We start from the raw sequence: 11,353 nt of genomic DNA on the forward strand, positions 1-11,353 counted from the left end.
CTATCAGGATTTTAAGCATTATTTTCTGAACATGGGAAGTTTTAAAGAAAAGTTTTGCTTTTAAGTTTTATAGAAATCATCAAAGTATACACTAGCTTCATGTTTTCTTGGCTTTGTTTCTACTTAAGGCATTGATGTACATAGTGGGCATTTGTCATTGGTAGAGCCATGTATCCAAACACATAATAGAGAGGTGAAAATCAATGTAACTCAGCAAATATTTAATGAATGTCTACAATGTGAAATATTTTACTGGTTTTACAAAGATGGAGAAAAAAAAAAAAAAACCCACCACTTCTACTCCAAAATTGCTTGGAACCTCCTGGGTGAGAGAAATACATGGACAATTCACTATAAAACAAAACAAGGGTAAAGAATGATGCAAAGCAGCATGGGGTGACTTGTTAAATTCTATGCACATCTGGAAAAAGAGGCATTCACGTTTCTGTGATCCTCAGCCAAACCCCTGCCCTAGGTAAGCTCTGTCCATAAGTAGGTTAAGATTCAATTAACCGGAATTTCCATTATTCAGAATGCTTTACACCTCAAACTTGTCCTACTGGACAAAGGAGTTGGTGTTCTTTCATTGTTTTGTGCATCTATGCTATATTCGAAAGGCAATGTAAGCAATAACCCTGAAGCTGGACTTTAAAGCTGATCACAGTTATTTAGTAACTTGACCCCCACTCCCCTCCTCCCCTCCATCTTGATGGATTTAGACAGGGGCCGCTCCCAGTTCCTTTGTAAGAATTTATGCTCAGGATGACTGATTGACAAGTGGAGCTTTTTCCTTTTCTGGGGGAAAAGAAATTTCCAGGGTCATGCTCCGGGTATTTGCAAAGAGCTCTAAAAGCTCCAGAGAGTGAAAGAGTCAAAATTGACTTCTTGCTGATGATCACAAACTTCATGACAGGGGAAAGGGAAAAAAAAAGGAGGAGATTGAGACTGCAGTACAGAATGTCAGGATAACTACCGAGGAGGACGATTTCAAAACAGGCCTCCAGATAAATAGGAAGTTATATACTCAACTGGAAACCACAGGCATTGGATGGAGGGTGTAGAGGCCGAAGAACTTCCACCCCAATCAAGATGGCATTTGCACCAGCAGCCTGTCAGGAGAGAAGGATGACACTGTCTTGTGTGGGTGACTTTCTTTAAAAAAGACACAATGCCCATCAGAGTACCTGGGGACTTGCTATTCCTTCAATATGATGCAATGTCTGTCCTGATACATGTTTCGGTTGTCCCAGGAACAAAATCATATTTCTACTATCCATATTCATATGCCTATAAACTATATCTGTATTCTAATATTCATCTTGATTTATAAGGGCCTGCAAAATTCATGCTTTCATGAGGAAATGTTTCAGCTCTTCCTATCTCTTTTGTGGTCATTTTCAAAACCAAATGACTAAAAGGTGGGAGTTTCAAGCTCCATTCGCTTCTGGAACCAAGAAAAAAAAAAAAAGAGTTCTATATACTTTAGATCTTCATTTTTAACAACAAAGTCCTGGATTTTGAATAGAGATATTTTTATCCCCAGGAAATAATCTTCTTTAGAAAAAAATAGCTGGAAAAAAACTAGTTATATTGGTATGTGTTTAAGCCTTTATATTGAGAAGGGAGATTATTAGCATAGTGGCTTGAGAAAATAAGTAGGATTCCTGTTTAATGAAACCCATTTTCATTACTGCTGGGCTTCGTGACTAGATAGCCAAAGGCAGGGAGGGTACAGGAACTGAATGGGAGCTGTTTTAGAGGCTGAGATAAAGGTGCTGATCGCCCTGAAGTCACAGGAGACAAAGTGAGAAGCTGGTGGCACTGATGTGCAAGAGCGCAGGACCTGCGAAGCTGTGAAGAGGAACCAGGAGAAGACAATAGGAAAAAGGAATCGGCCCCAACATGTGTCGGCCATGTGCACGACACCTGGAATGCTTCTCTGACCCCAGCTGCTGAGGAAGCTTCAGATGTTCCATCCTTTCAGTGACTGCCTCACTAACAAACATGTCTGAATCACCAGTGAGAATGAAAACCATCAGAGTTCATGCAACAATATTCCCAGGAATTCATTTCACCTTAGGACACCTCCGTTTTATATCCGAGCTCAGAAGCAAATAAAATAAAACTATGTTCATTTAGCTTTGCCCAAAGAAAGCACCACCACATGCATAGGAATCACGAATTGGTTGTATGTATAGAGGCTTAACGATGGACATCCCATGTATGAGTGGAGTGTCTCATTTAGGGAGTAGCCTTCAACCAGGGATGCAAAGCATGGATGTGAGATCTGGTTCATCCCCAAGAAAGACAGTTCAAATCATCATGGCCCTGTCTGCCCAACTGTAAAATGAAGAGTAAATAAATACACACTTCCTACTTAACAGATGAATATTAAACGATTTGATTCAATAATCGCCATGAAGGGCATTGAGTTATTCGAAAAAATGAAGTTCTATAAAGGGGTAGTATCGTAAACTTTCACCTTCATGAATCATTCACGATCCCCCAGTCATTAAGCAAGGTCTACGCAGAAGTATTTTCCCCGTAAATCATTTTCTGAACATAAAGTTAAAAACCCCAATGCCCTCGAAAACATAAGGAAGAGCCACACTATATAATTAGTTGAGAATGGAGTTGTACTAGTCACTCCTCCAGTTCCAACACTGTCATCCCGCCTCAAACATTCAATCAAGTCATCCCATTGTTTACAAATCAGATGCAAACCCAAATACTGCAAGGTTAGCCTGTTCTTCAAATAGCTACACTTCTGGCATAATTTCACAGCAAACTAGAAATACAGAGATTCAAGAGCTTTCCCTGTTGTTGCTAATCTTTCCACTCCAAATTATGCTGCTGCTCCTGTATTTTCTGCAACATTTGCTCTTTTTCAGGTGGAGTTGACAATTCTGAGGTCACACTGAGTCGTCAATGGCAAGCTGACAGTAGGACATGGCTGTTTGAGCTAAGTTACTAATAAGTGAACCCATGGAGTGCCATTTCATTAGTGAATGCATCATTAAAAGCATCACCTTCATGACTTACTCATTGTTCTTTGCCCAGCCTGGTCCCTGCCTTGAAGCCTTAAAAATAAAGAAACCATGCTAGCCTAGTGAAGGACTGGGACCTGCTAATTAGTGGCTCCCTTCCTGCATATTCTCTTCTCTCTACGGCACAGAGGAAGAGTACTTCTCTTCCCACCCACAACTATGGTTATAAATGAATTTGTTTGAAGAAAAGAGGGAGGAAGATAGGAGATAATGAACCAAACAAGAGAAATAAAATCAAGGATCAAGGACAACAGCAGCTTGGGTCTGGTGGTCCAGGATCAATAGCTATACTGACGGCATTTTTTATCGATCTTATAAATTGATGTTGGGGCCAAGTGGCCCTGGATATAAGCCCATCACCATCACTTACCAACTCTATGAATTCAGGTAAGTTACCTTACCTAAACCTTACTTCCCACATTTATAAAATAAGAATTATCAGAATACCTGTCCCAAATGAGACACTTCATGTAAAGAAGTTAATGGAAATGCCTATTACTATTAGCTTCAAAATTCGGCATTGACATCTCTAAAATGATTCAGACACCCCCCCACCCGCACCAAGGGGTCCGCTGGGACTTCCTACATTCCCCATCCCCTACTGACCTTGTTGTCAATTTAAGTCCAGGTCCCAAACTTTGTGTTCTCCAAACACTTTTTTCTCACAGTACTTATTAATCCCTATTATCTCCTGTTCAAGACTGTAAGTGCTTGAGGACAGACACAGCTGAAAACGAAATCACATCTTTCAAGATGGCTTACTAACAACATTATCTATGAGGCAAGGCAGTTGGGGATGATATGAAATAGAGAGAATCTTGACCTGGAAAAGCCTTCATTTATTCTTCAACACACACTTAGTAAGAACTTAGGCATGCCATGTGCTAAGATAGAGTGGTAAACAAGTTATAGATTCATTACAGTTGTGATAAATGTTTGCAATGCGTCATAGTCTTGAGGCCATAGGAGGTTCTCCTTGAGGAATGATACATGAGGCAACCATGGCTGTGATGAATGCTGCATAATAAACTACCCTCCAAATTTAGTGACTTTCAACAGCAAGCACTTCTTGCTCTCACTCACAGGTCTGAGGATTGTCTGGGGCAGTTCTGCTTCAGACTCGGTCAGCTGGGATTGGCTATGAGTCTCTGATCGGGTGCATGTCGGCTATGTGTCTCATTCTGGGGCCCGTGGTGAAGAAGCGACAACTGCATAGAACTTGCTCTCCTCGAGATGAGCAGAGGATCCCAACTGGTCAAGCCCAACCTCATGAGCATACTTAAGGCCTTTGCTAGTGTCATATCCTCTTAAAATCCAGGGGTTTAAAGCAAGTTCTATGACCAAGCCTAACATCAATGGCATGGGAATATACCCCACCTTGACAAAGAGTCTCTCCTTGAGCAAACGTTAGTCAAGCTCCTCTGAACTCTTATCAACTAGACCCTGACTTTTGGGCATCTGTGTTTATTTCTGCATTCTCCAATTTTGCAAGAATCCTAAGTGAGTGTAATGAGAATTCTCCATCCTCCATTGATCCTCCCTCAATATCTCTAAAGTTTCTCATCCTCTTCTGTCCCCAAGTGATGTTTGCTCACCAATCTTCCTCTTGAGCCCCCTTGCCATGTCCCTGGAAGAGATGGACAGTACACTCCAATAGCTGTATGGGTATGTTGGGGGGACTTCGTCCTATCCATAAAGAGAATTCTCGAAGCCCTAGAAAGCTACAGAAGACAATATGAGTACATGTTACAAATGGTAGCACTTATTCTCCTTAATTGAAATATATGAGTACTGTGGAACAGGGTAAAAGTAGGATTCGTCTATCTCTCATTGTGAAAAATGGACAGTTTATCGCCTTGCATTTGCTCAGCACTGCAGGAGAAGGGTATAAGTTCGGAAAAATCTATTTCCCACAGAGCAATTATCAATTTTAATATTAAATTTTAGAATGATTTTTAATTTATCAACTGGCCCCTGAATTCAGGGTTGGAACTGTCAGATCTCTGCCTTGGATCTTAAGCTGATGATGGTTCATATCCAAAGCCCATAGATAAAGAACATTTTGTAAATCTGTAGGTGTAGTTCTTTTTCTTCCCTCTCATTGTAAATTAATTGATCTTTTTTGCCATCAGGGAGACAATCAACTGTTCTACTTCTCTCGCTGTCTCCTTCACTTCTTTTTGGTTCAAATACAAAGCAAAACATTCCCCAATTCAGCCCAATTTTAATTAAAGCTACCCTGGTCCCTGGAAAAGCTGTATCCTCCTGCTTCACTGAGACTTTAAAGTTTCCTGCTTTGATGCACTATTGAAAGAGCAATAAAACAGGGGTGAGCGGCTTTAAAGTGAGAGGTCAAAAAAGCATTTGTCTCCTTTTGCCCTTCACTCTCTTGGCAGTGGAACCTTTCTCTGGTCCACAGTTCAGAGTCCAAGAGATAATTTGCATTCAGTGAAACCACAGACCAAAGTCAAATCAAGCTCACAAAATCTCACGTGCAGGAAGCGAAAGCTGCCACCACCCTGCGAGGCCCTGACTTGATGCACACAATTCGAAAGTGTTTGAGCAGGTCAGACATCCACTGGGATCCATAACTGTGCATTTTAGATTTGAGTTCACAAAACTTAACTTTTCCCCAATGCTTAATAATCACCAAGGACCGATCCAGGTTTAAGATGCACAATAAAGTGATGGAGATTCTCTTCACTAATCAGGTGAGCTGACTGAGAAATCAATATACTATATTAATTCCTAGTCTTCCACATAACTTTTGAAAATCTAAATATACCATGACTTCTTTTCTTCCCCACCTTTCAGAATTGCTCTAATATCTCTAAAAGCCCATTACGCCGTGGGAGAACTGAACAAAGTAATTAGTAGATTATTGTCAAGATTAGTGAATCCAAAGGTAAGCTCCTTATCACAGCTATCTTCTTTGGCAAAAATATTCTTATCATTTTATATGGAAATGAGAACAACCAACCACACAACAAATTGTGGGTATAATTTTCTCCCCAATTTAATGGAAGCTAATGGGCGTAAAGCTCCATGAAGGTAAGTGCGGCATCTGCCATAGTCACTGCATCATTTCAGACACTTCGCACATGGCCTGGCACGTGAGAGGCATCAAAATATGCCGTGAACAAATAGATCAATATTTAAGAGTATAAATATATGAATGAATATGTAAATGACTGCTAAGCCAGCACAAGTCTGTTTAATAACACAAAATAACCCAAATCAGAAGAAAGAAGAGAAAACCTGGTTGTCTGGTAAAAGGTGTGATATTTTTTTTCCCCAAAGGAAAACTTTCAAGCCACTTTTTCCCCCCAAGGGAAAGAAAAGATCTGTGCCAGCAGCACAGCAGTCACCAGAAGCCCCACAGAGTATGCAAACCTGATGGAGGAGAGAAAATTGGGGTGAGGAAATAGATTTCGCTTTTGAGCTTTAAGGTGGTTATTATAAGCAATAGGGAAGAAATAATTATTTTTTAAATGATAAGCACTACCTGGACAATGTGACAATCTTCTATTTAAATGCAAGTTTGTGAAATGCGGCTACTTGGTGGGGACATGGCTCTCCTGCCCTGGAAGTCTTGAGTCTGTCGGTATGAAAAATAATTTTAAGAGTCAAAACACATCAAGCAAGTTGTTAGTTACTGTTGTCATTTTCCTAAAGAGCATGAGGGAAGGACCTCTTTGCTCTTTTCCGAGGACAGTAACATTACTCATTGTTTTTTTTAATGATTCTGATTCCCTTCATGCAAAACTAAAGAGTAAAGCTATTTCCACAACACGGTGGCATATTTTAGTTTGTGATTTCTTTTTCTTTCTGATAACTCACAATCTCTTCAATTACAGAAACAGGAAGAACCAAGAGATAGCATCCCAAATGAGATTCTGACAGCCTTGGGAATTAGAACCTGGCCTTGTCTCCTCGAGCACAAAACTCAGACCCTGCCTTTTAACTGGCTCCTCCTCCTGTCTCCCCATCCTCACCCCCACATTTCCCTGGCCGACGATTTCATTTCGGCACCTGATTCACACAACACCTACAAAGAGGACAAGGCAAAATTGTCTCTCTGTGTCTTTCCAGCGTTGCCATCCCCTTCGCCCCAATTCTAGCAAACTGTGGCAGCAGACCAGAGCTATCAGCAGCCTCTGTCCAGCTGACCTGAAACAATCAGAGAGGAGTCCCAACAAAAATAGAAGCAGTGTGGCAGATGCAAGAAGCACTGGACTATTTTCTCTTGAAATCTACCGAGGCGTTTTTACCAGATCCTTAGGCTCCCATAGAGCTGATTCTAGGCTTTGTAACACATGATGACCCTTAAGCACCAAACAGTTGGAGCTGTTTTACATGGAAGAAGAATCATCTCCAAGAAGCCGCCTGGAAATTGCCTGACATCCTCCCATCTGATCAGAGCCAAAGGTTTGGAAATGGACCTTCCTTCCAGACAGGGGTTCTGGTAATTAAGTATAAGTGGCCTCAGAAGTGAATACTAACTCATTAAAAAAAAAAAAAAAAAAAAAAAATCCGGGCACCTGGGTGGCTCAGTGGTTGAGCGTCTGCCTTCTCTTGGGTCGTGATCCCGGGGTCTTGGGATCGAGTCCCACATTGGGCTCCCTGCAGGGAGCCTGCTTCTCCTTCCGCCTCTTTCTCTGCCTCTCCCTGATGTCTCTCATGAATATATAAATAAAAATTTTAAAAAATAAAATTAAAAATTAAAAATTTAAAAAAATCCAATGCAATTAAAGATCTATAGGAGAACCAAGGGCCAACGGGAGCCCCCAAATCCATAGGACCTAAGGCACTTTGATAAATGTGCAGAGGCTTTTGCACGGTTCTTGAAATAACTCACTGATATATAACTAGATAAACACACATTTGTGCAGATAGAATAGGTGATGGATAGATTTCGTTCCATCCTCAATCCCTAAGATTTATCATTCTTAAGGAGCTGGCTTAGCAAGAAGACCAAGTTTGTTTCCTTTGCCTTCAACTGCTTCATGTCAGCTCATAAATGTACAAATCAGTCAAATATCTAAACTAACAGCGTTTCATCAGTCTTACTTTGCCCTTAATAATTCATCCCTCTTATGTTTACTCTAATACTTCTGCAGCATAAATATGCATGATATGCGGCTGTGTATGTTCAAGCACTTTCATGGATAGACTAACAGCGGGGGACTTTTGACCTTGGTCTGAAGAGGGAAAAGTTGCTGCAATAACTAATGACAGAAATGACAGTCTCATACTTTAAATTAAAGAGGAAAGGGGAGAAAAACATTCCCAAGAGAGAATTCCTTAACGGCAATTTCGATTCCAACCTTAAGAGGTGCATTTTGTAAATTACATTTGAAAACAGTTGCTTTCCCTGCACCAGATTTAACAAGGATAATACCTACCCTCTTGCCAAAAATCTCACAGAAGATGTTGTGGGAAATAATAAAAGAATGTCTGTGGAGGCTCTGAGCTACTTGGAATAAAGATCCTGATAAATATAAAGGCTTCTTGTTAATTCTAATAAATATCCTTCTATAGGAGCAAAAAAAAAGCCCACAATAAAAGTGAGGTTTGGGTGAAATCTACTAACTCCTAATCCAATTATTTCAGAGTTTTTATTATTTTTTTCTGACTCCTTTAAATATGTAATGAGTGTATAGTAGGTATTTAACATCTTATTTTCTCATGGTTCAGAGTCTCCCCACCACCACCACCCTTCCATAGCTTGGCAAATAATATCAGGTATTAACAAGGACGAATTTAGCATCCATGGATTGCTGGCAACTCAGTTTCTCCACTGCAATCAAGAAACTATAAAAACATGGACTTGTTGCCTTTGTTGTGCATCACATGTTTTCAGTAGCAAAGGGATTTTTCCAGATGTTTCAGCCAGTCTTGTTGGTGTGTTTGCTGAGTCCATTTTCCCTAAAATATACAAACTCAAATGCTCAGGATGAATTGAGCTCAATCATCCTTCTCTACCATCTTTCAATGAAGCGTTCTGTTCTGTCATTAGGTGAAAGGGAGAACAATACCTTCAAGATCTCATTTGCAGATATAATATTATGAGAAACTTGACACAGATTTATGTACCAGCTTGTAATGGCACAATTAGGATCTTTATCTGTGCAGGGAAACGTAGACCGAAAGGCATTTTTCATTTTCTGAACAAGTACCAACCAAACTTGGAAGGCTGTTGAAGCTAAGGGAGCAAGACGCAGGGTGCACTGATAAGTTTTACCTGGCGATGCTTTTCCTGAGCCCAGAGAATGACAGACCCAGAAAATGACATTTGTCCTAGCAGGGATTCGAAAACTCTGCTGCAGGTATTACTTATGTTAGGAGGGTCACAATTAACATACCAGATGTGCAAAGAAAAAGAAGCTTCTTTATTTTCTACAAGTGATAGAATCTTTCTCACAAGCTCTCACCCTGCTGGGTAGCTGATGGGGATGAAGGGTGGGAAGCAATAGGCTTTGACTTTAAATTTGCCTATTAAAGATGTTTCAGCTCTTCTGGGTTATGTAGTTTCTTTGGGATAATTTTTCAGTTGATTCAAAGCTCACTCCCTAATGAAACTGCTCCTTCCTTTCCCCCGCTTCTTTCATCAAAATGGTATTTGCATATAGAGGATGAGTCATAGCCCTCATCGTTTTGGGGGTGGAGAGGCTCTTGGTTTCAGGGCAGATGTCCATGATAGGCTGACCGACCTAGCCTTTGAGTTGTGCCCTGGCTGGACATCCTACTGTGTTCATCTTTGAAATGAACAGCTGTAATCAGCAAAATTCTTGGAGAACTAGGACATCTCCTTTGATAACTGATTCCAAAAATGGGTCTCACCAGCCAAATTTGAAGCTACACTGAGGTCTGCGACCTACATTTGGTGACCTCCTAGATCCAGATCAGACACTCAGAATAGGTTTTACCATTTGTTTCCTTATGCTCACCTTTTCTCCTTTTTACCACCGCAGAGGACAGAGGGCACAATCTATTTTTTCTTCCTCCTTAACCAGAACATCCCTCTCATCACTGACTTAGGCAGCTCAGGACTAGGTGGCTAAGCACCATGGACGGGTGGCTAAGACAACAAATACGTATTTCACACTGTTCTGAGGGCTGGGAAGTCCAAGACTGTGGTCATGGTTGATCTGGTTCCCGGTGAGAGCCCTCCTTCTGGTTTGTAGACAGCCATCTTCTCGTTGTGTCTTTCTGTGGCAGAGAGAGAGAGAGAGAGAGAGAGAGAGAGAGAGAGAGAGAGAGAGAGAAAGAGCGCTCTCCCTTTTTCTTCTTAAAAGGGCACTAATTCCATCTCCATGGCTCCACCCTTATGACCTAATTACTTCTCAAAGGCCTCTTCTCCAAATACCACCACATTGGGAATTTGGGTTTCAGGATAGGAATTTGGGGGGTGGGTTGCTGGTTGTATGCGGATACATATTCTATCCTTAGCAATCATAGTTTTGATTTTTTTGTCTGGGTGATGCATTCCCTAACCCACACATTCTCAGAGATCGTCCAAGTGATGTTTTCAGCATTGGAGATAGAAGACTTCAAGAGAACAAAGCTTAAGAGGTAATAAAATATGTCGTTTAATATTTTTACAATGTTATCCCTATTACAAAGCACCAAAATTGAAAGTCTTTCTGTAAAGGTGCAAAGTTAAGAGATTAGCAATGTCTGCATCTGTGAAAAAGCATGTGTGTGTGTGCACACATGCATATGCACATGCATGCAGGTGTGAATGGTTCTCTAGGTCTGTGTGAGTATGTAGACACATGAGGTGGGAGTCTGTAAAGACTCATAGGGAATGCAGTAATCGCAGCCTATGAGGGCAAGACCCTTTTGAATTATTCGAACCTTCACCATGTCAAAACTTACAGAGTATTTCATCACCTGCCATAGGTAATGGTGCTTTGAAAATAGACATGAGCTGTCAGCCCAAAACACACTCCCCTCTAGGAACCTGAATATTTCCTCCAGGAGGTATCGGGGAAATGTCAAATCATTGGAGACTGCCTTTCCAACCCCAGCTGGCCTTGACCTGGGATAAAATGCATGTTTCCTGAAAACACCTCATAATTTAGACTCTATGACAGAGGTCCCTTCTGGATTTTCCACACAATATTTATTCTGCTCTTTCAGACTTCCTCATGGAGAATAGACATAGTGCTTCTACTCCATTCTATGGATTAAGCTGATGTTTAGGCAATCTTTTGTTTTCCCTCTGGAATAAAGTAAGTCTACGTACCTCTCCCAAATAGTATCCCAGAAGTTATTTTGAAATAGACTCAACCTCATGATGA

This window comes from Canis aureus, chromosome 8 (genome assembly GCF_053574225.1).
Source record: "Canis aureus isolate CA01 chromosome 8, VMU_Caureus_v.1.0, whole genome shotgun sequence".
NCBI lineage: Eukaryota > Metazoa > Chordata > Mammalia > Carnivora > Canidae > Canis > Canis aureus.